This window comes from Phascolarctos cinereus, unplaced genomic scaffold (genome assembly GCF_003287225.1).
Source record: "Phascolarctos cinereus isolate Bilbo 61053 unplaced genomic scaffold, phaCin_HiC Scaffold_4;HRSCAF=312, whole genome shotgun sequence".
Classification (NCBI taxonomy): Eukaryota; Metazoa; Chordata; class Mammalia; order Diprotodontia; family Phascolarctidae; genus Phascolarctos; species Phascolarctos cinereus.
The window spans coordinates 317,262,452-317,289,220 of NW_027555847.1; the positions used below are offsets into that span (position 1 = coordinate 317,262,452).

Genomic DNA, 26,769 nt, shown 5'->3' on the forward strand with positions numbered 1-26,769 from the left:
GGAGGCAGCTCTTCTTATTAGTGGAGAGAAGGGGACAGTTGTGAGAGATGTTTCATAAGTAAAATTGACAGGATTCACCAGCTAATTAGATATGCATTGCAAGCAAAGGAGTGTAGGGTGTGGGGGGGTTAACTGAGATTATGAACCCAGGTGAGTAAAATGGTAATCAACAGAAATGAAGAAGTTCGGAAGAGAAATTTGAGAGGAAAAATCACAATGAGTTTGAGAGGCCACCAGGACATCCAGCTCAAAACATCCAATAGGCAGTTGGTGATGCAGACCTGGGACTCAGGAGAGTTTGAATTGGATCTCTAGATCTGAGTCATCTGAATTGAGATAATAATGGAACCCATGGGAGCTGATGAGGTCACCAAGACAGAAAAGAGATCTAGGGCAGAGCCTCGGGTTTGCTGACAGACGATGGCATAATACAATAATTCAACAAACAGTACCGAGAAAGAGCAGTCAGACAGGAGAATCAGGAGAGACAGCAGCATCTTTTTAAAAATTAAGAGTAGAGAATATCAGGAAAAGAAAGTGGTCAGTAATATCAAATGCAACCAAAAGGTCAAAAAACTTGAGGCCTGAAAAAAATGCCATTGATTTCGGCAATTAAGAGACCTTTGGTAACATTGAAGAGCAGTTTCAGTTGAATAATGATAAGAACACAGAGTGCAAAACGTTGAGAAGTGAGTGAAAAGAGGAGGTGGCATCAGATAACTGGAGTGTGGATGTGGAAGGGAGAAGATGATAGGATAATACCTTGAGATGGCTGGGTCAAGTGAAAGGTTTTTTTTGTTTTTGTTTTTTAAATAATTGGAGGACACCTGGGCTTATTTATGACATAAGGAAAGGAATCAGCAGATAGGGAAAGACTGGAGATTAGAAGGGGAGGAATGACTGTGGAGGTAATTTGTTTAAGGAGATTGGAGGGAATGAGATCAAAGGCATTTTTAGAGAGGTTGGCCTTGAAGAGAAGGGATAGAGTTTAGAATAAGAATCATTGCAGATCTGTGCTCTGAAAAATCATAATCTGAGAGTTTTAAGGTACACAGGTCAAATTTAAGAAATGAAATGTGATTTTTAAAATAACTCTAATGATTTTTGTTTACAAAGACACTGGAAATTTCTATAAAGTGAAAAAAAAACCAGGAGGCTCAGGAAGTAAAAACCTAGCCTTTTGTTCCCTTGCAATAAAGTTTTGAGATTGACAAGTCTTTGTTTAATTTGTCTAAACCATTTAGATTTTAATAATAGCATTATTACAAATGTTATTATAGTGAGACGTGAACAGATTTTTGACTGTAGACACAGAAATTCTACATCTTAAATAGATTTTTTCCTCTTCCCCTGAAGAAAACTACAATATAAACATGTGAGATAAAATTGACATTTATTTAATATCTTTTTAAAAGCACTCTTTACAGATCTGTTTACTTTGTTAATTTAGCCTAGGAAAATAAAACTTGTTATGTAATTTTATTTGCTTATTAAATTATTTTGAATTTAAACCATTTGTGGGGTGAATGGAAGTATTCAGACACCTACAAATTTGTTAATTTAATTTATGTGAAATGCTTTAATTTATGTTACAAATACACAGGTTGCCAGGGCTTAAGGAATATAGCATCTAAGATTTTATCATAGTTCATAGGAAATCAGCAGGAACTTGAGACCACAAGAAACCATCAACATTAGAGGAAAACAAATTATTATGCTTTGGGAAATTAGTTTCAACATATTGAAAGAGAACTATTTTTAAAAAGACTTCTGAGAGGAGAAAAAGGACAGGGGAAAGCCTCAAACTCATTGAATACAACTTTTGCCTAGTTGAATTTTGTCTCATCAGCCTCATTTTAGTTCCTGGACAGTCTTCAGGACCATTTCATTTTTGTCTTCTCATTCCCGGAACTCAGCACAGTGTCCAATACATAGCGGGCAATTTAGGAAATGCTTGTAGATTGGTCTTACCTGCTTTTGTCGATTTTTTTTCCTTACATGTTTATCTTAATGGACTTCTTTAACTAAAAGTTAATAGAAATTGGTACATTTTATCATTCCATGTTTATTTCTTGTTTTATTTTCATTCACACACTGCAAAAAGCATCAATTTCTGAAATGGGCAAGAAGCCCCAATCCAGGGTCCTGTCAATGTGTCAATCACTGTGTCGTAGGGATAAGGGGATTCATCTGGCAAAAGCACAGGCTACATTCCTACACCAGAGAGACCGAAATATTTTGGGGTGTTTTGGAATATTTGAAAAGAGCTTTTCCAGTATTAAGACCTAAATGTGATGCTTGTTTTTACAAACCATTTAAGTGCAGTAGCTGCTATGATTTCTTTTATTTGCACCTTTTGAGTTTTATATCCAAGCAATCTAACAACTTGACATAACAAAATTGGAGATTTTTATGCTGACAACAAAATTCTTCTCTTTTGTAAAGTCTTTTAAAAATACTCTTTTTATTAAAACTTTATGGCATTCTCAACAAAAAAATCTAATAAAAAGAGTAAAATAATGCATAAAACCTGAAACTCCCAAACCAGTAATAAAGTTCATTTCATTTTATTCTTTATTTGTAGGCCAAAATGTACTTGGATTCTTTAAAACATTCGATCTCATTTGAAGTATTTGATAGGGAATTTCTGATGCAAATATACTGTTTGATTCAGCAAAAGTGATTGTTGAAGAAATTGCCTTTAGAATCTTCAGGGAGTTCTACAGAAGACATCCTTATTAGGTGAGTATTCCTCATACTTATCGTACTTTACTAACTTTAAATCGATTACTATTTCTTAAATAGATTCTTAGTAGGTTGATTTATTTCTTTTTTTTTTTCTTTTTTGGTGAGGCAGTTGGGGTTAAGTGACTTGCCCAGGGTCACACAGCTAGTGAGTTTCAAGTGTTTGGTCTGAGGTCAGATTTGAACTCAGGTCCTCCTAACTCCAAGGCCAGAGCTTTATCCACTGTGCCACTAGCTGCCCCACAGGTTGATTTCTTAATAGACTTTCAAAGGACATTCATTCATTCCATCGTTCAGTCAATGAACTTTAAGTACAGTCTACTATGTACCAGGTACACTACTAAGCACTAGGAATACAAAAAGAGGCAAAAGACGGTCCTTGCCCTCAAGGAGCTCACAATCTAATGAGGGGAGACTGCAAGCAAACAGATATGGTTAAGCAAGCTAAATAAAGGATTGATAGGAAGTAATCAAAAGAAGCAATGACTAGAATTAAGAGGCATTGGGAAAGGCTTCCTACAGAAGATGGGATTTTAGTTTGTATTTAAAGGAAGCCAGGGAAACCAGGAGGTAGAGATGAGGAGGGAGAATATGAAGGAAGGAGACATGAAGGACAACCAGAGAAAATGCCCAGGAGCTGAAAGATGGAGTATCTTGTTCATGGAATAGCCAGGAGGTCAGTGTCACTGGATCAAAGAGTATAAGGTGGGGAATAAAATGTAAGAAGACTAGAAAGGTGGGAAGAGGGAAGGTTATGAAGGGCTTTGAATATCAGACATAGGATTTTGTATTTGATGCTGGAGACAATAAGGACCTACTAGAGTTTATTGAGTAGGGGAATGACACAGTTGATCATGTCCTTTAGGAAAATCACTTTGGGGGCTGAATGGAGTATAGATTGAAGTGAGGAGAGTTCTGATATAGAGCTTATCACTATTTTATTCTTTGCATTTTTTTCACACTTCAGAGAGATGAATGATATTAGTTTTATAACTTATTTTTTGTTTCTTTAGTGTTTTTGAGTAATATTCAAATTCATAAAATCAACCTCATCTTCTTCACTGTTGTTCCCTTTTACTGCTTCCCATGCATCCTCTTCCAGGACTATAGTATTCATTCTCATGACTTCTTAAACAACCTAACCATTCAGTTTCTGGACATTCTTAACCATAGCAAACTCCTTATCACTGCAGCTTGTCAACAAACATAGTTATATCTTAGAAATCACTGTGTCGAAAGTTGCATCACTTTAATGAAGCCAGAATTTTAAATTCTTCACTACAGCTACAACTTCCTTTCCTCGTATGTTCTTTTACGTACACTAGTTCTTTTCATCCTTATTGCAACCTCTGGACCTAGACTCTTGACCCATGCCTATTTTCCCAGTCCATCATCTGTTTTTGTTCTCTTTCCCTTGATATCCAGGCTTGACCCCTGGCCAACCACTGAATGTTTCACTAGCTACTACCCTTGAATCCCTCATTCCCTTGACTTTGTGCCACTCCTAACCTGTGAATCCTCATCCCTATAATTTCACCTTATAAACTTGCATCATATAATTTTTCCACTAATGTTCTAGGGCTTCCAGGTGTCACTGGAGAAGACTGTGGAACTTGACAACTCACTATGAATTTATGGCACCTTGCTCATAAGTCTTTATATTCATATGTCATTCCTCTTCTCAGCTTCAGTCCCATATCTGCAACTGCCTGCTGGACACTTGAGTACCTGGATGTCTCACAGACATCTCAAACTTGTAATGTCCAAAAAAACTCATCATCTTTCCAGCTAAACCTATCTCTCCTACTAATTTTCATATTTCTGTCCAGGGTACCACCCTTCTTCCACTCACTTAGGTTCACAGTCTAGGAGACATCTTTAACCACTCCACTCTTTTATGCCTTATATCCAATCAGCTGTGAAGTCTTGTTGAATCTATCTCCAGAAAGCCTCATTTATCAATTCTCTTCTCTCCATTTTTACTACAACCACCTTAGTTTAGACCTTTTTTCTCTTAACCTAGACTATTACAAGAGACTCCAAGCAGGTATCCTTGCATCTAGGTTCTCCCTTCTCTAAATGACATTCCACATAGCTGCCAAATTGATGCTCAAAAAAAATGCATTTGACTGTACTTCCCCAGTTCGTTGGAGTGCTTGTGCCATTCTACTCCTACCAGACAGTGCTCCTGGCCTAACCGCAAGGCTATATAATATCATCATGTCAGAGGAGAGGTAGCAGGACTACATAGAGTACACTACTCATGCCCAGGAGACATATGACATAGACAAAGACATAGTGACCCGTGTCAAATAAGAGTTGACAAGAAGTACAATCCCACCTTTATGGGGAAGAACTTTGGTAGTTTTATGACACATGAGACAGTATTCATCGACTTCACCTGGGCCAAATTGTTGTTCTTCTTTTCAAGGCTGGTTAGAGCATGGACTATACTACCTACCCAACAATACATTCAAATAACAAAGACTGCAGAGTTATTCTAAATATTAGAGACTGAAATCTTCAGTCTTCCTGTGGGAACACGTTGGTCTTTATTGTGTCATTTATATATCAGGCATCCCATGTACTAGTTTGTGGTGATTATAAAACATTTAGCAAAGTAACTTACATTTGTCTTTTTTTTTCTATTCCATACTTCATTCCTCCCCCCCAAAATCTAAGGTTTTGTGGTGGTGGTGGTGTTGTTGTTGTTGTTTTTAGAAAAAGAAGACAAATGACCATGTCCATCACCAGCCCAAGACGTGTTGGTGGCTCCCTGTTAATCCTAGGATAAAACACAATTTTCAGGCGTTTAAAGCCCTTCACAATTTGATTTTTCCCAACTGATTACACATTACTTTTCCTTGTGCACTCTGTGGTCCCACCAAACTGGCCTGTTTGCTATTTCCCAGACAGCGTTCGATCTCCAGTCTCCTTGCCTTTGTCTGCTATTCCCTTTCTCTTCAGTCTATCTCTAGAAACCCCTGATTCCTTTGAGGTTCCACCTGAGTCCTCTCCTGATTCTCCCAGATGTTTTTTCTGTCTCTCTCCCTGGAATTAATTTGTATTTATTTTTTGTAAATCTTGTATTTATTTATTTTAGAACATGCAGTAAGTATTCCTCTAGTAGAATGTAAGCTCCTTGAAATTAGAAACAGTTTCATTTTGGTCTTTATATCCCCCAGCGCTAAGCATTGTGCTTGGCACACAGTGGGCGTTTTAATAATTGTTACCTGGTCTATGTATAATTATACCCACATGTAGGATTTTTTTAAATGTTTGCAGGATTTTTCTTAGGGTAATATGTGTGGTCATTCTCGTATCATTGGGAAACGCATACTACATTTGGCAGCAATTGCAAATTAGTGCCACTCTCCAAAATAATTTTAATATGTAACATATAATTGTATATTATGTAGTTATTATATGATATAATCTATAATAATTTTAGTAAATAGTGTTCTCTGTGTGACAGAAGTTGGTATTCCAATTTTTTTAGGGGAAGGAAAAATGTAATTTTATAGCTTGCTTGGATTTACATGCCAAGCTAAATATAGTACATAAAAATTTAATATTAATAGCCCCTCAAATTTAACTCTAATAGCTTTACAGCCCTTTTGGCCTTATCTTATTGTTAAAGTTAGCTAGAATATTTTGTCAGAAAACAGAAAGCAAATAGGAATTCAGCTCTTATATCAGTGAATAGGAAGATAAGCTCTATCTGTAGATGGATCATTTATTAAGCATTTACTATGTGATAGACATTGTGCTGAGCACTGGGAATACAAATACAAGTAAGCAAAGCAGAGCCATAAAGGAACTTACATTCGAGTGAGGGAAGACAACATGTAAAGGGGAGCTGGAATTAGGGCTAGGTAACGGGAAAACCACGGTGGTGACATCAGAAGCCACGAAGAGGAGCAGCACCCTGACCAGGACTGCCCGGAACCCAGAAGGTTCAAAGTGGCTAGCACTCTGACCTGACACAACACAGAGGACCCTCAAGATCTGTAGCCTGAATCGCAAAGATCCAGAGAGCCCTAATGCTGGGAGGTGGAGGTAGTACAATAACCTAGGGACGGAGCAAGCAGAATACCACCCCACCCAAAACCACAGCAGGAATCAGAGCCTGACACTGCTGCAAAGTACCAATTCAGGAAATAAAGCTGGAGAGATGAGTAAGTCAAAGAAAATACCAACTAGTATGAAAAATTATTGTAGATTTAGAGATACCCAAAAATCCAACTTAGGAGAGATTAACTCTGTAACAACTTCAAGCAGAGACTCAAAGGAAAAAATAGATTTTTCCACAAGGACTTAATAAGTGCCTAGAAGAAATTAAGCAAAAGATTTTTTAAAAAAATGAAATAAAAGCTATGGAAGGAAGGACTGGAAGAAGAAAAAGTAGCAAGCCCTCACCCAGGTGGCAAAAAGAAAAGAAAAAGTGGTAAGCTCTCATCTGAAAACTAGACCAAATCAAACAGAAATTAGTAACTTCAAGATACAGCAAGAAATATTAGAACAAAGTCAAACAATTTTTAAAAAATAGAAGAAAATATAAGATATCTGATATAAAAAATGACTGACCTGTAAAACAGGAGAGATAATTTAAGAATCACTAAACTTCCTAAAGACTATGATTTAAAAAAAAATCCCAGACACCATATTTTGAGAAATCATAATTGAAAACTGTTTCTGTTAGAACCAGAGGGCAAAGTGAACATACAAAGAATGTATTCTCAAAGGAACCCAAAAAGGAGATGTCCCAGGAATGTCATAACCAAAATCCAGACCTCCTATGTCAAAGAAGAAATACTGCAAGCATTTAGAAAGGAGCTGTTCAAGCATCTAGGAACTGAAGTCATCAGGATCACACAATACCTTGCGGCTTTTACTATAAACAAAAGAAGATTATGGAATTCAACATTCCAAAAGGCAAAAAAAAAATTGGTTTATAATGACAGATTAATTCCCCTACAAAGCTGAGTATAATCCTACAGAAGGAAAAAAACAAAACAAAAATGGACCTTTAATAGATGGAGGACTTTCAAGGGTTTCTGATGAGAAGATCAACAATTTTTTAAAAAACTTAAATACAGGACTTTAAATTTAGCAAAGATAAAGAAAATCTTATTAGATCAGTTCTATAGTTCCAAACTGTCAAGAACTTTTTTATACCCTGCTTGTCATCTTCAGACTATAGAAGCACTCTTTATCCAAGTCATTGATAAAAATGTACATCCTGGGGCCGAAACTGGTACCCTATATCTTGCCACCAGAGATTTCCATTCAGACTAACATCAATCCATTAATTGTAACTATTTGGATAATGTTGTTCACTCTGTTCCACTTTGATCTAAAGGTACTATGTTCTAGCTCATATTTCTTCATTATCTATAAGGCTATCATGAGAGACTTTTCCAAAGGCATTGCTGAAATCCTTTTCTTTCACATCCTAATCTATCTGTCTAGTAACCCTGCCCACAAAAGAAATGAGATGAGTTATACAAGATTTGTTCTTAGTGAACTGATCCTGGCTGCTAATTTAAAAAAAAAAAACAGATCTAGGGGGGGAAAAAATCCGATCTCAGGTCTCCCTTGCTTTTTTGAGCAGTCTTTCCACATAAATAGGACTTGCCTTCCATTCTCCCTTTCTTTCTTCTTTGCTACAGCCAGTCCTACTACTGTAAACCCTGGCAATGTAACCAGCCTCAGATTAGCATCAGAACGAAAGAAGAAGCAGATACTGGGTGTGGTTTATAGATTCCAAGCTGGAGCAAAATGTATTCACTAGGGAGGAAGTAGAGGAAGGAAGTGCCAAGTGCAGAGATTGGTGGGGCTATGCAGGGCAGGGTAGAGTGAAGAGTGTCTATGGGACTGGCTGTTAACAGATAGTTTATATGTAAGATATAGCGATATGTCAGAAATAAGTAAGTTGGCAACTGCCACTAACTCCTTTGTTGGAATTTGCTTATCTTCATGTTATAACTTTTTTTCTTCTGCTAGTATATTAAATTAGTAAACATTTTTCACCAGTTTAAAAAATGGTTTTCCAGGGGGAGCTAGGTGGTGCAATGGATAGAGTACCGGCCCTGGAGACAGGAGAACCTGAGTTCAAATCCGGCCTCAGAGCAAAGAGTTGATGTTTACTAGCTGTGTGACCCTGGGCAAGTCACTTAACCTCAGTTGCCTAAAAAAAAAACAACAAATGGTTTTCCAGTGGTTTGTACTCATTTCTCACAGCCTAGAGGCCTGTCTGTTGACTGCTGTCATACTGTTCTGAACCTTGAGCTAACCCTTTTCCATTCCTATTTCTACCTACTCTTTTGTAGATTGGCTGTTGTCATAATATTTTATAATGCTTATACTGAAAACAAAATTGTGGCTCAGCAGTCAAAAATGAAAGGGAAAAAAAGAGAATTTAATATTCCACGTATATATGTTAGATAAATATGCAGGGAGGCAATTTATCAGAATATCAGAAGAGTTGTTTTAATTATTTGCTCTGTCGTCTAAATCTTCCATAGAGATTTTTTTAACTGGATCAAAGTCATACAAGTAATGCCATAGCAAATTGTTATACTTATCTTTCAATCCCTCCCAAATTAAGAAAAGTTTTTGCATAACCTATTGTATTATCCTCAGATATTTGGAAAACTAACTAGGAGAGTCAAGTAAATTGTAGCTTGCTTTTTGAATTAGGTGTGTTTCTAAAATTTAAATAAAGGCCTATTTTTTTTTTAACACATAATGGGTTGGAGTGTTGTAATTTGCTTCACAGTTCTTGTTTGTTTTGTCTTCTTTTTTGGTGAGGCGATTGGTTAAGTGACTTGCCTAAGGTCACACAGCTGATGAGTGTCAAGTGTCAGAGGTCACATTTGAACTCAGGTCCTTTTGACTCCAAGGCTGAAACTCTATCTGCTGTGCCTCCTAGCTGCCCCTGCTTCATAGTTCTTAAGTAACTGATTTAAAAAAAATATATATCTTCTGAGCCATATTGCTCAAATTGTGACATGTAACTGGATGGACAACCCAGCATAATATACGTACTTGATATAAATATGCATATTTTTAAACAAGCTCATCAGATAACTGTTGAGATAAAAGCCTGAGATTGAGTAGGAGGAGAAGATTGAGCTTGATTGCATATGGGAAATTGTACAATGGTTTCAGTGATTCCAGATTTCCTGCCACTAAAAAAAACCCACTAGTATTCTCCCAGTAATTCTGTGTGGCTGCAGATCATGGAACGTTATGACTTGAGAATGACATGTGTTGGGCAGAAGAGGTTAAGTGATGCTACTGATGATACTATCAGAGAAACTGTGATAAAGACGTTAGGATCATAGGATTTAAAATGGAAGAGGAACTTAAGGATCATCTGGACCAATCTTCTCATTTTGAAGGTACAGAAAAAGGCTCAGACTCCATTCATTTCACTAGCAACTAGTTCTGGAGGCAAAGAGAAGCATAGATAACCTTTTGCTTTCCTGCTTTATACAAATTTGATAAGCACACTACTGGTCACGCTGTCTTCCCATACATGAAACACACACACACACACACACACCCTCTGTTTCCAGTCTTCTTATACTTCATCTCTGCCACATACTCTTTAATACAGTGACACTGCCCTCCCTGCTGTTCTTAAGAACAAGACACTTCATCTCTTGACCCTAGGCATTTTCTTTTCTTATCTCCTCAAGTTTCCCATACCTTCCCCTACGCTCACTTTGTTAGCAGAGTACTTCATCTTATCATTGACTGAGAAAGTAGAGGCCATTTGCCCTGAGCTTTCTTCTCCTTTTTACCATACATTTCAAAACCTCTTGATATCATCCCCCATTTTCTCTTCCTTTTCTCCAGTCTTTGATGAAGAGGTGGCTCTTCTCTCCAAATCCAGTCTTTCTGCTTGTACTCTTTGATTCTATCCCACTCCCATCTCCTCTGGCAGATTATCCCTACAATCACCCTCCTTTTCTTTCTAATACTCAGTCTCTCCCTATCTGCTAACTCATTCTCTGTTGCCCACAAACCTGCTGCCCAGGTTTCCCTCATATCATTAAAAAACACCAGCAACAACAACAAAACCTTTTCGTAACCCTACTGATCTTGCTGTCCTGATCCGTCTTCTCTTTCCCCTTTATACTGTCACACTTGATGATCCTATCAGCTTTCATGTCTACAGAAACGATTCTGTGATCTCTGAATCCAACCCTAATCTCTCCTGAGCTCCAGTCCCATTTTACCAATTTTCATTTGCACATTTCAAATTGGGTATCCTATGGACTCAACATATCCAAAATAGAATTCATTATCTTTCTCCTAGAACCCTCCTTCCTTCCCAACTTTCTTATTACTGTCAAGAGTACCAGTATCCTCCACTTAGGTGTCTGGGTCAGCATCATCCTTAGCTCCTCACACTTAGCTCACGTGTTCAGTCTTTTCAAATCTTATCTCTACTCTCACAGCATCTGTCTTGTATGTCCTTTTTTCCTCCACTCATGCCACTCTCCTTGTATAGGCCCTCATCACCTCTCTCCTGGACTTTGTAATTGGTTTCTTTGCCTCAAGTCTCTCCCCATTCCAATCTATCTGCTACTAAATTGCCCAAGTGATTTTCCCAAAATGCAAGTCTACCCATGTCACCCTCTCTACTCAATAAACTCCAGTGGCCCCGTATTACCTCTTGGATCAAATATAAATGAAGGGTATTTAAAGACCTCCACAACTGGCTTCTTCCTACCTTTCCAGTCTTCTTATACTTCACTCCCCTCCATGCACACTACAATCCAGCTACATTGGCCTATTTGTTCTTCCTTACACATGATATACTGTCCCACAATTCAGTGAATTGTTTCCTGTGCCTGTAATGCACAGTCCTTCTGACTCATGGCTTACCTAGCTTCCTTCAAGACCCAGCTCAAATCTTACTTTTTGCAAGTGGCTTTTCTAGGTATCCCTGCCCCATTCTACTAGTCCTTTCTCTTGAAAATTACCTTCTGTTCTCACTGTGTATGTCTTTTACCTACACAGTTATTTTCATGTTGTCTTCTTCATTAACATATAAGCTTCTGCAGAGCAGATGCCTTTCTTTGTATCCCCAGTATTTAGTACAGCACTTAATAAATAATGTAGAGTGACTGACTGTTCCTTTAAGTTAATAGTCCTATATCATTCTCCCTTTCATCAATAAACTCTTTGAAAAGACAGTGTATATTAATTACCTCCTCTTTCTCTCCTTTCACTTCTTATTCTCTTGCAATCTGGTTTCTACCCACATTATTCAACTAAAACTGCTATCTTCAAACTTACCAGTGATCTCTTAACTGCCAAATCCAGTGACCTTTTTCTTAGTCCTCATCCTTCTTGACTCACCTGCATTTGACCCTGTTGACCACCCTCTTCTTCTGGATGCTTCACTGGATTTTCATTACGCTGCTTTCTTGGTTCTCCTTCTACCTATTTGACCTTTGCTAGCTCATCATCCGTGACCCATCCTCTATTACTCAGTGTTCTGTCCTGAGCCCTCTTCTCTCTCTACACTATCTCTGTTGTTGATCTCATTCATTTTCATAGATTCAGTTATTGAATAAAGTGATTTGGAGAGCTATAGAATTGTGAAGAAGGATAGAGATTGAATTTGGAGAGGAAAATTTGGTACAACTTAAATACAAGTTGGAGGAGGAAAACTAGAACAAAAGGACCTGGGGAGGAAGGAGAATTTGAAAGACCCAAGGGAAAGAAGGAGCATATGTTGTGGAGGAGACAGAAGTAGAAGGGGACTCAAGAAGAAAATAGTTAGTAAAACAGGATAAAAAGAAAATGGAAGTTGGATGTGGGTAAGGAAGTCCTAACAACATGAAGACTCTTAACAAGCAATTTGTTGTAGGAGTTCTTTGGGGAACTATCAGCTATCAGCACTGACAAGGACTTCGTGCTTCCATTGGGCTCATTTCCAAAATATGCTACTAAGGAAAACAGAAAAATGTTATCTAGAGGGGAAAGAGAAGAAGGATTATTAACATGGGGAGCTAAGAAACAGATATGAAGCCTTTCGCAGAGAAGAGGGCTAGACTTTCTGAAAAGGAAGCAGCTTTTTATCCTCCAAGAAACGATGGTGTGGATTCATGGTGAACCGGGGCAGGTAGGTGTCACAGTGGATGAAGCTTAGGCCTTGGAATCAGGATGGCCTGAGTTCAAATCCAACCTCAGACACTTGACACTTACTGGCTGTGTGACCCTGGGCAAGTCACTTAACCCTGATTGCCTCACCCCCCCAAAAGAGAGAGAGAGAGAGAGAGAGAGAGAGAAGAGAGAGAGAGAGAGAGAGAGAGAGAGAGAATTCATCCATTCACTAAGGGTCAGAGGAAGAGGAAGAGTAGAAGAACTTAGTGTCTCTCTGCCGATAGATACTGAGGCAGATTTCTGTAGATGTGATTGATCACAGCAGTGGAAAGTTCTGTTCCCTCTCCAAGCAAATAGCCTACAAAATGTAAGTTCCTCATTAGAATAAAAGCTTCTAGGAAATAAAGATTTCATTTTATTCTTTGTGTATGTAGATTTTCTTAGTTTTAATTTAATTGTTCCACATTTCTGTTTATCTTTGAAAGTCATGTGACTTTAATGGCCATCATACTGGGTCTGTGATATATTTGGAAGATTGTGTTCATTTTCTATGTTTTGCTATGTTTCAGTCATTCTGATACACTAAGAGCTCCTCCAAGATTTTTCTCTAAAAATTATTTTTAAAAATAAGGATTTTCCCTTAGTTACTGTCCAGTTTCACCACCAAAATAACAATCACCTTTATTCTTTTTTATTTTTTAAAAATGTTATTTTTTCTGTTTTTAATCAACTTCATTTCTAAATATATTCCTCTCCATGTCTCTTACATAGTATGCCTTTCCTCATAATAACAAAGAATGAAAAAGATGAAACAAAGTAATTCATTAAAAATCACCAATACACCTACAGAGTCTGACAGTATGTGCAATGCGCCACATCCATAGCCCTCTTCTCTCTGCAAAGGAGAGAGACAAATTTGTCTCTCAGCACAACAGTGTATTAATGTGTCTGTCTCTTCTTTTTTACAGGGCCATGTTTGACCATCATAATTACATAGTTTTTGGTATATAGTTGACTAATTACATAGTTTCAATTTATTGTTCTTTGTGTTAACGTAGTCATTTTGTGTTTCTTGCTTTACTCAGCATTAGTCTATATAAACCTTCCCAGGTATCTCTGAATTCTTCTTCATACTTGTTTCGCACAGCTCAATAATATTCCATTACATTAATTTTGTTTAGTCCAGTGATTTTCAAAACCTGTGCCTCAGATTTCTCTAGGAGTGCCTCAAAACTCCTCCCAATATCCCATATCTTCCATATTCCCCACCCTTTGCCCTTAGCTAAAGTATGCAATCTGCTTTCTGGGCTTGTTATCAAGAAGGTTACAATAGCAGCTTTATCCTTAGAGATACAAAGCGAGTCCTGGGAATGTGAAGAAGAAGAAGAAGAAGAAGAAGAAGAAGAAGAAGAAGAAGAAGAAGAAGAAGAAGAAGAAGAAGAAGAAGAAGAAGAAGAAGAAGAAGAAGAAGAAGAAGAAGAAGAAGAAGAAGAAGAAGAAGAAGAAGAAGAAGAAGAAGAAGAAGAAGAAGAAGAAGAAGAAGATGATGATGAAGATGAAGAAGATGGTTTAGGGGATGGGGGAGGAGAAAGTGAGGTAGAAGAATCCCCAGGCCTAAGTTTATCTGGAAGCTCAACTGCCTGAGAATCCTTCTTTATTGCCAGTTGAAACTATGAGTTTAAAAAAAAAAAAGTTTGAGAAACAGGCATATAGTCATTTAATCCCAATTGATGGGTATCTACTTTGTTTCCAGTTTTTTGCTACCACAAAAGGTACTGCTATGAATATTTTGGTGTATATGGAACCTTTCTTTTCTACGGTTGGACCAATTCCTAGCTTTGGCAACAATGTATTAGTGTGCCTGTCTTCTCACATTCCCTCCAACATTATGCATCATTTTTTATCTTTGCTAACACCTTTCTGCTCTTTAGGAAACTACCTAAATATTAAATGGTGGACTCAAATTGCAAAGCATTCGAGGTTGGAATAAATGTGCTTTTTTTTCCCCCACGTGGTGTTTCAAAAAGTTCAACCACAAAAAGCAGAATTTTTTCCATTCACATATCCAATACTGTATGTATCTTGAAACTGAAGTTCTATTGCATCATAAAATGTTTGGACCTTTTCTTTTTATAAATCACTCTTTAAAAATCACAATAATTACTATTTATCTGTATGTATCTAGGTGTTCAGATGTGTGTATGCCTACATAGACACATATTATATATATATATGCATATACTTTTACATAGATACATATTAAGTGACTTTCTCCTTGGTCACAAAGTCCGAATTTATCAGAGGCAGGACTTGAATGAACTCAGGTTTTCATGGCTCCCAAGTTGACCTTCTGTCTACTTTGTCACACTGCCTGTTTCAGCTATGCATTTTGTACAGAAATCATACTGGCAAGAAATTTGTCCTGACTTAAAAAAAACAATTCATTCATAAGCCCTTCTATTGCTATGGAAAACTAACAGTATTTCCTTAAAATATTTAGGTCATTTCCTAAAGTGAGAGCAAAGATGAAAAATGATGGAAATAGTGAATGTTGGAGAGGATGTGAGAAGACAGGCTCGCTAAAACATTGCTGGTGGAGCTAGCAGTTGGTCCAACCATAGAAAGCCTAGAGTATGCACGATCTCATTTTCATATTTTGTTATTTCAGTTTGAAGGGGAAGGGAATATGAAAAGGGACGAAGGTTTCATGCCTGTAGCAATAACTTTCCAAATACTTTTAAACCTAAAATATACTTTGTTGTAATGCAGAAAATCATCCAGTTTGAGATAGCTGAAAGCCTGACTGCAAGAGAAGTTACAAGGAAAAAAAAATCTTATTAAACACAGACAAAACTCAAAAGCATCAATTTTGGGGCCATGTAAGTGTAGCAGGAAATGGCCCCTCAACCTAAGTAGAGCTAGTGGAAATAACTGGTTTATATATAGCACAGTACAGTCATTATTCAGAATGAAGACCGTAGGTCGAAGAGAAAAGGTTAAATTGCATTCATTGTTTTCTGTGTTTAAGAAGACAAGGAAAAGCAAATACACACATATATATATATATATATACACATATGTGTATATATATATATATGTATATTTGCCAAATATATTTTTTGAAAGATTGTTATCCATGACTAAAATAAAACATATTTTGATGCATCAAGGGCATAAGCTTCAATTATTGAGGAAATCTATGTGAAACATTTCATTTCCGTGTAAAGATGAATAAATCAAACCTTGGTGGACTTATTTATATATCTACTTTATGCATTCTTGCAAGAAATCTGACTTCTCTCATCTTGGCACAGGTAGACTGGACCAAAACAAATAAAGTTTATCATGACAACAGTATTGTCATTTCTAAACTAATTATTTGAAATATCATCCACAATTTTAAAAATGCAGATCTCGTTAAGACAAATTACTCTCTAACCACATCTCCCTGATCTTGAATCTCTGCAGTTGATTTTTAAACCCAAGCAGAAGACTATACATTTTCTCCTGTTAAATTTCATCTTAAGGGATGGGGAGGGAAGAGAAGAGGAGATAAAGAAATGGAGATGATTTAAGACAAAAAACCCCCCAAGAATTTTTAAAATAAGTTTGTTAAATTTGGCCAATGTTCAAGCTTGTTGGGATCTTTTTGAATCCTGAGTTTGCCATTCCCTGTGTTATCTATCCTTCCCACATCTCTGTCATCTAAGAATTTGATAAGCTGCTATCTATCTCTTTATCCAAGACTCTGGTAAGTTAAACAGCAGAGTGCTAAGCACACATCCCTGGGGCACTCTACTGGGCACTTGCTTCCAAGGTAATATGAAGCCACCTAATAACTACTTTGGGGGGGTCTCTTTATTCAGTCAGTTCCAAATCTAACTAAAGGTACTATTGTGTAACTCAGATCTCTTCACCTTTTTCAGAAGAACAAAATGAGATGCTTTGCTCAAACCTAGGTAAACTAGTATTTCCTCAATCTTCTAATCTAGTAGCCCTGTCAAAAAAGGACATAAGAAGTTGGTCTAAGGGCAGCTAGGTGGCACAGTGGGTGGAGCACCAGCCCTGAAGTCAGGAGTACCTGAGTTCAAGGCCAGCCTCAGACCAAACACTTGACATGTACTAGCAGAGTAACCCTGGGCAAGTCACTTAACCCCACTAGCCTAAAAAACCAACCAACCAAAAAAACAAACAAACAAACAAAAAAGAAGTTGGTCTAGTATGACCTGTTCTCTATAACACCATCTTGGGTCTTTATGATGATTATTTCATTTTCTGGATATTTGCTAACCATGTACATGATTATATTGTACCTTCTAGGATTTTGCCAGAAATCAAAGCCAAATTTACTAGTCTGTAGATTGTAGACTCTGTTCCCTTCTCTCTTATAAAGACGAGGACATTTGTTCATCCTGCTTGCTGCAGTCTTTCAAAGATCACTGACGCCCAGTAGCCGTGTTATCCTATTGTTTCACTTTCCTTTGCTGGTGATTTCATCTCTTGCTTCTGTCACCTTTATTTATCTGAAGTAGCAGGCCTCTATTAGCCTTTTTTGTTGTGGTTCTGTTCCTTCCAGGTCATAGGTTATTCACTTTGTCAGAAGTTGGCAGGGTGAATAACTCAATGTTACCTAGCAGTTTCTTTAAAAAAAAAAAAGACAAAAAGACAAAATTTGTTTATAAGAGCAAAAGGTCTAGCTTCTCATGGGAAATGGGGGGAAAAGTCAGGAATGAAGGGGGATTAGCACTATCAGATCTCAAAACTATGATAAAAACAGTATCATAAGACTTTAGTGCTAATTTTAAAAATGGGAAAGTAGATCAGTGGAATAGATTAAATTAGCCAGATCCAGAAGCAAATGTCTGTTAAACAAAAAACCTCAAATAACAGGACAAGGTCCCATGTTCAAGAGCTTCTGCGAAAATTAAAAAGCAGTTGGGCAGAAAGTAGATGGAGATCAATATCTTAAATTTTATCTCTACCACAGCAAGCCCCAAATATCTACTCAGGCTAAATATTAAATATCATGAGATCATAGCTCTAGACCTGGGAGAGACCTCAGAGACCATCTAATTCAGTTCCCTCATTTTACAGATGAGGAAACTGAGGTACAGAGCTGTTAAGTGAAAAAGCCTATTGTGTGCCCTATAGTATGTTCAAGGTCACACAGGGAATAAGCATTAGAGATGGGATTTTGACTCATTCTCTTGATTCTTTCTACTGTTTCAAGCTGTATCACCCTCCCCAAGCCCCCCAAAATAGACAACAGAAAAGGGAGCACCTTTCAATACTAAGACTAGGGGAACATTCTAAGACAGTCTTAGAAAGTCCTGTTCCTTCTCTTTTCTCACCAGCATCTCATATCTGCTCCCAAGGGAGTTGGACCAAATGGTCTCTTAAGTTTTATTCCAGCTTTAGATCTGTGATTATGTGACCCTGTTCTTCATTCACACTGCTACCACCTTAGTTCATATACAACTGGAGTATGCCTTTGGGACATCTAGCCTAACCTCCTCCTTTTAGTTGAGGAAGCTGAGCCCCAAGGAGATTGTTACTTGTCAGAGGTCACACATGTTGTGAGCATATAAAGTAGAACTTGAAACCCCCAGTTTTCAGACTGTATTCTTTTCACAGTGCTATGCTGCCTCCCCCTTACCTTTCACTTTGACTTGAGTAGCCTCCTAAGAGATCAAAATCAAATCACCACCAAGCCCCCATGTACTTGTTGGAGGAAGGTGGACTTTTAGACTTCTCCAGGATACACTACCACCTGCTTGCCTCAAGCAGGGCCAAAGCTGCCAGTGCTAAGACCTTTAACCTTCCAGTCCTCTGTCTTCATAAGCAGAGATCCTCCTTTCCAATATTATTTGGTATTTATCAGATGTTTTGGTGACATAAATGCCTGTTGCTCCAGAAAGGAATCATCAGTACAGTGGATGACAGTGAAGGCTCCACAGAGATCTCAAAAAGCAAGAATTCTAGGTTGATTCTAATGGGATGAAGTTGAACCAAGTGAGATGTCCAAATAGATTTAGAGCTAGAAGGAAACTTAGAGGTCATCTGCTCCAAGAGCGTTCTTGTATTTTGGGTTAAAAAAATCATCTTTACAAGGTGAGGTGTGGCCAAAGCATATCCAGATGCTTTAGTGGACCACAAGTTCAATGTGAGTCAGTCAAAAAGACCAATACAGGAATTGGATATATTACATGAAGGCATTCCTTGTATGTTATGGTTCCCCATGCCAGCTAGAAATTCACTGATATTGCATTTATATTGCTGATATTTAAAGCAAAATATGATTGTCATATCTCTCGGTGTCTTGTTCTGTAGCTTCAGGTGAGGGCAAGAGGAAACAGTATTGTATGGTAGACAGAGAGGTGGCGTTAGAGTCAGTGAGACCTGGGGTCAAGTGCCACCTCTGATTCATACTGGCTGCGTGACCTCTACAAGTCACTCATGCTCTCAGTGTTCCACACAGCTCTCAGATGGTCCTGGGCAGAGCAGGTACTGGTCTGCATCAGCAGAGGGTGTTCTTCACTTAGAGGAAGCTCCCTATAGTTAGTGAAATCACAGGACTAGTTAAAAAAAAAATTCAAATGGGTTGGATGGCTAAAATGTGAATAGCAAAAAGAGGCCTTTCTTCCCTGACTCCCTAGAGACATTACAAGAACTAATGCTGACATGAGTATATTATCCCACTGTCACATGTTTACAGAGGTAGAGAACTATTAAGTGACTTGTCCAAGATCTTTATATTGTTTTCAGTTGTGTCCGACTCTTCATGACCCCTTTTGGCATTTTCTTGGCAAAGATAGTGGAGTGGTTTGCCATTTCCTTTTCCAGCTCATTTTACAAGTGAGGAAACTGAATCAAACAGGGTTAAGTGACTTGCTCAGGGTCACACAGTGTTTGAGGCTGGATTTGAATTCAGGGAGGTGAGTCTTCCAGACTACAGGATTGACAGTCCATTCACTGCCAGCCCACTGTCCAATATTACACAAGTAATAAACATCAGAAATAGAATTTGAACCCAAATCCTCTGACTCTCAAATCAGTACTCTTTCTGCTGTACCAAACTGTCAACTCCTCCCCTCAACCCCCCAAAACAGACCCTGGAACAGAGTACCTTTCACAATTAGTGCTGGAGAAACATTGTAATTGTTTAGTGTGCTGGTTTGTGCTTCCTGCTGGTAGCAAAGGAGAGCCAGAATAGTTTAGGCAAAGTCTGTATACCAAGTAGCATTTCCCCCCCACTAAACTAATCAGTAGTCTTTTTGCAGATAATACAAATGGTTAGTCGTGTTACTCTGCTCTAAGCAGCAGGTTTAGTGGCTAGCTAGATGTATGACTATACTATGTCAGCCACAATTTGGGAAAGGTTTTGAGGGTTTTTTGGTTCTTGTTCTTTTTGCTTTACCTTTGAAACATTTCTTTCCCAAAAATGTTTATACAGGGCCCAGTTCAGTGTTCTACATAGATTAGAGAATTATTTTGAGGAAGGGAATAGAGAGCTGGCCTCAGAGTCAGGAAAACCTAGGTTCAGGTCCTGCCTTTGTCAAGACCCCTAATTTCTCAGGGCTTCTAGGCAGTTCTCTCTAAGGGTAGTTATGGAATAGTCGTCCATCATCATTGCTGTAGTTTCCTCACTAGAGAGCTCCCTACACTTATGAAATCACAGTTCTTACACTCCCCAACCCAAAACCTCAAACAATTTTTAGTATATTTTATATATGGCATATATAAAATGTATTTTTATATATTTATATATTTTATATATTAGTATATTATTTAGTATATTTTGGTACAGTAATGTATATAAATTCTTGTAAGGCTGCCAGATTACTAAATTCTCCAATGACCAATGCTTTTCACTACAGATGACAGTTTGATGGGTATGAAGTGACTGACCCTTTTCTTGCTAAGCTTGCTTATGGTTGGAGAATTTAGCTTTTTGGAAAAATAAAAAATTTGTACATAATTCTTATGTTAAACTTTTCTCCTGTTTTTCAGCATACCTCTTTTCCTCCAGGATCTTTTCAGTATTCTCTGGAGTTTTTATTTTAAATTACCCTAGATTATCAGATCCTAGAAAAATTTAGTGATTTTTTAAAGCAGTAATTGTATGCAGTTGTTTTCCAGTGAGTCAGGTCTGCTGAAATGACCTTCCAAGTCAGTTACATTGGTGTAATTTTGAAAATTTTATTTGTTGATTGATGAATTGATTCTTTTTTGTATTGTAGAATTCTGTATTTAAAAGTTTTGAGTTCCAAATATTCTGTCCCACCTACCCCTCCCCCACACATTGAGAAAACAAGTTTTATGATGTCAGTTATACATGTGAAGTGAGGCAAAACATATTTGCATCTTAGACATGTTGAAAAAAAAACAATAAAAAGCAAGAAACATAAGAAAATTTTTTAAAAGTATGCTTCAGTTTGCATTCAGAGTTCATCAGTTCTTTCTCTGAAGATGGAAAGCATTTTTTTTTTATCATGAGTCCTTTGGAATTGTCTTGGATCACTGTATTGATCAGAATAGCCAAGTCTTTCATAATTGATCATCATTGCAACATTGCTGTTACTATGCACAATGGTCTCCCAGTTCTTTTCATTTCTTTTTGCATCAGTGTCTTGCCATGTTTTTTTCTGAAACCAAACCCCTAGTAATGTCTTGTAGCACAATAGTACTATGTCACAATAATATACCACAACTTGTTCAGCCTTTCCTTAGTTGATAAGCGTCCCCTCAATTTCCAATTCTTTGTCAGCTCAGAAAGGGCTACTGAAATTTTTTTTACATATAGGTCCTTTTCCTTTTTTGTTGATCTCTTTGGGGTATAAATCTAGTAGTAGACTTGCTGGATCAAAGGGTAGACACAGTTTTAAAGCCTTTGGGGCATAATTCCAAATTGTTTTCCGGAATGGTAGGACCACTTCACTACTCCATCAACAATTAGGTGTGATGTGATACTTCGGAGTTATTTTAATTTGACTTTCTCTAGTCAACAGTGATTTAGAGCGTCTTTTCATATAACTAGAGAGAGCTTCTTCTGAAAACTCTTATTTTTATAAATTTGGCTCAGTTCCCTAGATATTTGAGAAATGAAGCCTTTATCAGAGAAACTTGCTATAAATTTTTTTATTCATTATCCATGGTACCTTTTAGCAAAATTGATTATCTTTTTCAGTTAGGTTGATTTTTGTTTTTGCTTTGTCTGAAATCATGATTGCCACTTTTGCCCTCTTCACTTCAACTTCACTTCACTTCAACTGAAGCATAATAGAGTTTACTCCAGCTCTTGATTTCAACTCCATGTTTGTCTTTCTGTCTCAAGTGTGTCTCTTGCACACGTGTTGTTAGATTCTGGTTTCCACATTTTTCTATCCTCTTCCATTCTATGGGTTAACTCATCTCATTCACATTCATAGCTGTGATCATTAATGAGCTGAGAATTCCCCTCCATCCCATTTTCCTTTGGGATCCTTCTCTCTTTTTATCCTGTCCCTTCTCAAAAGTCTGTCTTGCATCTGATCACTGCCTCACCCAATCTGCCTTCCGTTTGTCATCCCTCCACCCCTATACCTGTTATCCCTTCCCCTCATATCTCCCTATTGGGTAAGACAGATTTCTATACCCAACTGAGTGTGTGTGTGTGTGTGTGTGTGTTCCTTGCACACCTCCTTTATGTGAGAAAATTTGTCCCATTCTATCTTTTTCTTCCCCCTTCTCCTACTGCATCCGTCTTCCTCACCCCTTAATTTTATTTTTTTGAAAAGATAATTATCCTGTCATAGTTAACTCACATCTGTGCCCTTTGTCTATGTATACTCATATAAAGTTCTTAGGAGTTACATGTATCATCTTCCCTTACAGAAATATAAACAGTTTAACCTTATTGATTCCCTTATGACTTCTCTTTCAGGTTTTCTTTTTTTGGGGGCAGGGTGGTGAGGCAACTGGGGTTAAGTGACTTGCCCAGGGTCGCACAGCCAGTAAGTGTTATGTGTCTGAGGCCGGATTTGAACTCAGGTCCTCCTGACTCCAAGGCCGGTGCTCTATCCACTGCACCACCTAGCTGCCCCTTAACCTTTTTATTCTTGAGTCTTGTATTTGAAAGTCAGATTTTCTATTCAGCTCTGGTCTTTTCATTAGGAATGCTTGAAAATCCTCTATTTCATTAAATATCTATCTTTCCCCCTGAGCTGGAGGAATGAGAAAAAAATTTAGGGTTAGGGTTAGTACAAATTTAGGGTTAGGGTTGTGTGATTCTTGTTTGTAATCGTAGCTCCTTTGCCATCTGGAATATCACATTCCAAGCCTTCTAATCCTTTAATGTAGAAGCTGCTAAATCTTATGTTATCATGCCTGTGGCTCTGCAATATTTGAAATATTCCTTTCTGGCTGCTTGCCATATTTTCTCCTGGGAGCTCTGGAATTTGGCTATAATATTCCTGGGAGTTTTCATTTTTGGATCTCTTTCAGGAGATGATTGGTGGATTCTTTCAATTTCTATTTTGTCCTCTAGTTCTGGGATATCAGGGCATTTTTCTTTGATAATTTCTTTTTTCTTCTTTTTTTTCTTTAGGCTATTGGGGTTAAGTGACTTGCCCAGGGTCACACAGCTAGTAAGTATCAAGTGTTTGGTCTGAGGCCGGATTTGAACACAGGTCATCCTGAATTCAAGGCCAGTGCTCTATCAACTGTGCCACCTAACTGCCTTGATAATTTCTTAAATATGATGTCTAGGTTCTTTTTTTTTATCATGGCTTTCAGGTGGTCCAATAATTATTAAATTATCTTTTGTGGATCTGTTTTCCATGTTAGTTATTTTTCTAATGAGATGTTTCACATTTTCATTTATTTTTTCATTCTTTTGACTTTGTTTTATTGTTTCTTGATGTCTCATGGAATCATTAGCTTCTACTTGCCCATTTTAAATTTTTAAGTAGTTATTTTCTTCAGTGAGCTTTTGTACCTTATTTTCCATTTGGCCAATTCTGCTTTTTAAGGAGTTCTTTTCTTCAGTGAATTTTTCTACATCTTTTCCCATTTGGCCTATTCGATTTTTTTAAGGTGGTGTTTTCTTCAGTATTTTTGTGTGTGTGTGCCTCTTTTACCAAGCTGTTAATTCTCTTTTCCTAATTTTTTTGCATCATCTTCATATCTTTTCCCTATTTTCCCTCTACTACTCTTCCCTCTTTCTTTAACTCTTCCAAGAATTCTTGCTAGCCTTGGATCCAATTAGTATTTTTCTTTGAGGCTTTGCTTGTAGATGTCTTCACATTGTTGCCTTCTAAGTTTGTCTTACTCTTCCCTACCACTGTAATAGCTTTTTCAGGTCAAGTTCTTTTTTTGTTGTTTGCTCATTTTCCCAGTTTATTTCTTCACTTAGAAGTTTATGTTAAAGTTGGGCTCTGCTTTCCTGGGGGTGAGAAGGCACTGTTCCAAGCTTCAGGATTTTTTGTATTGCAGTTTTCAAGCTGGTTCTGGGGGCCTGATAGTTTGTGGTGCTTCCAAAGTAGTGTGATTCAGGGAGAGATATAGTTACCACTCTCATGTTCTGCACTCTAGTCTTTACCCAAGAAGGACCCCTGGTTCCTTGTAGCCACAAATATTAGTGCCCCTCTTGGCCCTGGAACTGTGACAAGGTCCTCTGCTCTACTGTAGCCTCAAATGCTAGTTTTCTCCTTGACTGTGGAACTGCAATGAGGGCCACTGCTCCCTTGTTACCAATCACAACAGCTTCTTTCTGTACACTGGAACTGTGACCCAGAACTGCTTATGGGTAATAGAGTTGCCAATCAGCACCATTTGCACCCAGTGCCAGCCAAGGGTCCCCTGTAATCTCCTTTTGGCCAGTTGTCTGACCTCCTTATCATGTCTGGCCTGAATGTTAAGTGCTGCTCTCACAGCCATCTCCCTCTAGGATTTTAAAATGTATTGTTTTGGTAGTGATACTAGTATGAACTTGCACAATTTCACGGCTTTCTGCAGAAATGCTTGGCAGCTCTGGCGGGGGCAGAGAGAGGATACAATGTGATGGTTTCTCAGGGATTCTCAGGGCAGGGATGGACAGTGTAGAAATAGTAGATCAAGGGGCTGAGTGTTTCTAGAGTGTAGCAAGTACCTTAATATACCTGTCTATGGGATTGGTAGTCTAGTGAAACCAGAACAAGAGGGATGGAGTGGGAGAAAAGGCAATAGCTGAGGGACTAGCTGGCCACAATCCAAACAAAGAACAAGTTCAGAGGGAATGAAAGGATCATGGAATTCTAACTTGGAAGGGACCTTGTGATCATCCAGTTCAAACCCCTCATCTTCCATGTACATAGACTTGAATGTGGATGGAAGGAGTAAATGTGTTGTGTTTCTCCTTTCTTCCCCACCCTTCTTCCTTCATTACTGCCTACTATACCAGGAAGTAGTTAAGGCATTTGGCATGACAGGATGTATTTAAACCCTGGAAGCAGGGAGGAAACACTTGTTCTTGTGCTCAGTCTTCATAGAGTATCCAGGAAATAAGAAAGAGGCCTTGATGGGTTTTTTTCCTTGTAAATGAGAAAAATTAAATGCTTATTAATTTAAAAAGAAAAGATAAAAAAACCTTTGTAAGGATGTCAAGTGCAAATGACATGTTGATGTGTTAATAAAAAGATGTGGTTTAGAGATCAAATGAAATGACTTGGCTGAAATATTCCCTAAGAAGAGATTTTTTATCTTTTTTTGTGTCAGTCATTAAATATTTATTAAGTGCCTACTATGTGCCAGGCATTGTGCTAAACACTAGGGATAAAAATTTTTTAAAAAATTTTAAATTCTTGCCTTCAAGGGTCTTATAATTTAATGGGAGAAAACAACACACAAAAGTAAACTGGGGGTGGGAGGAGGAGGAAGAGAGAGTGAAAATACTCAACATCTGCTGCTTGATGGATTCCAGGCCAAGGAATGCAAGCAGGTGGGAAATGATTGAAAAAGATGGCTGACAGGGTACCCTCTTTGAAGACCTTGGGAAGAGCTTAGTCTTTTAATCAGGAATGCTTTGCCTTCAGTCAGAGGGGCAGAGGGTACTAAGGGTACTGATCAGGTGGGATGAGTACCAAAGCTGATTCAGTCTCAAAGGAAGGATGATGGGGTTTCCTAAATATAAGGTTTCCTTGGAGGCATGATGTAATCTTGTACAAAAGCTCAATCTGGTAGGCAGTGAATATGCTAAGCACTATACCCATTTCATAGTGAAGCCTTTGGGTCCCTTCTCAGAAATATGTTTTTAAGTTATAAAGGAGAGGGCAGCTAGGTGGTGCAGTGGATAGAGCACCAGCCCTGAAGTCAGGAGGACCTGAGTTCAAATCCGGCCTCAGACACATAACACTCACTAGTTGTGTGACTCTGGGCAAGTCACTTAACCCCAATTGCCTCACCAAAAAAAAAGTTATAAAGGAAACCCATTATATTGAAATACAGTTATCACAGTATTAAAAAATACATGTATATCCCCAGATCCCAGGTTAAAAACCCATGCTCTAAAACAAGGAGAACTGGAAACTGAGCTCAAGACTGGAGATCAGGGCCTTATATAGGAGCAACAAGTGGAAAGCATCAGTGAGCCCAATAATTTTTGAGGAGCTGCGTTATGAGAAATCCTTTGCTTAGAATCAGACTTTTGGCATTGAGAGTATGACCTGAAGGCATTAATTGGGAAATTTTGAAAAGTTGAAGGTGGTGTTAAAGCCTGTGTTGGTGTTTCCTTTGTTTTCAAAATTTTCTGTGTTATTGTTGTATTAAAACTGTCTTTGAATTGGAAATTGAGGGGTTGCTCATCAGTTGGGGAATGACTGAACAAGTTGTAGCATATGAATGTAAGTTCCATAAGAAATGGTGAGCAGGCAGACTTCAGAA

At 37.9% G+C, this 26,769-nt stretch overlaps 1 protein-coding gene across 3 annotated transcripts in view; it reads left to right on the top strand.

Moving 5' to 3' along the window:
* The window catches only part of POLK (DNA polymerase kappa), a 96,215-nt gene that overhangs the window by 10,169 nt on the left and 59,277 nt on the right, over positions 1 to 26,769 (top strand). For all 3 annotated transcript variants that reach the window (XM_020998432.2, XM_020998434.2, XM_020998433.2), the window contains exon 2: positions 2,585 to 2,742. The gene's annotated coding sequence lies outside the window, so the exon portion shown is untranslated. The remainder of the gene's footprint in view (positions 1 to 2,584; positions 2,743 to 26,769) is intronic.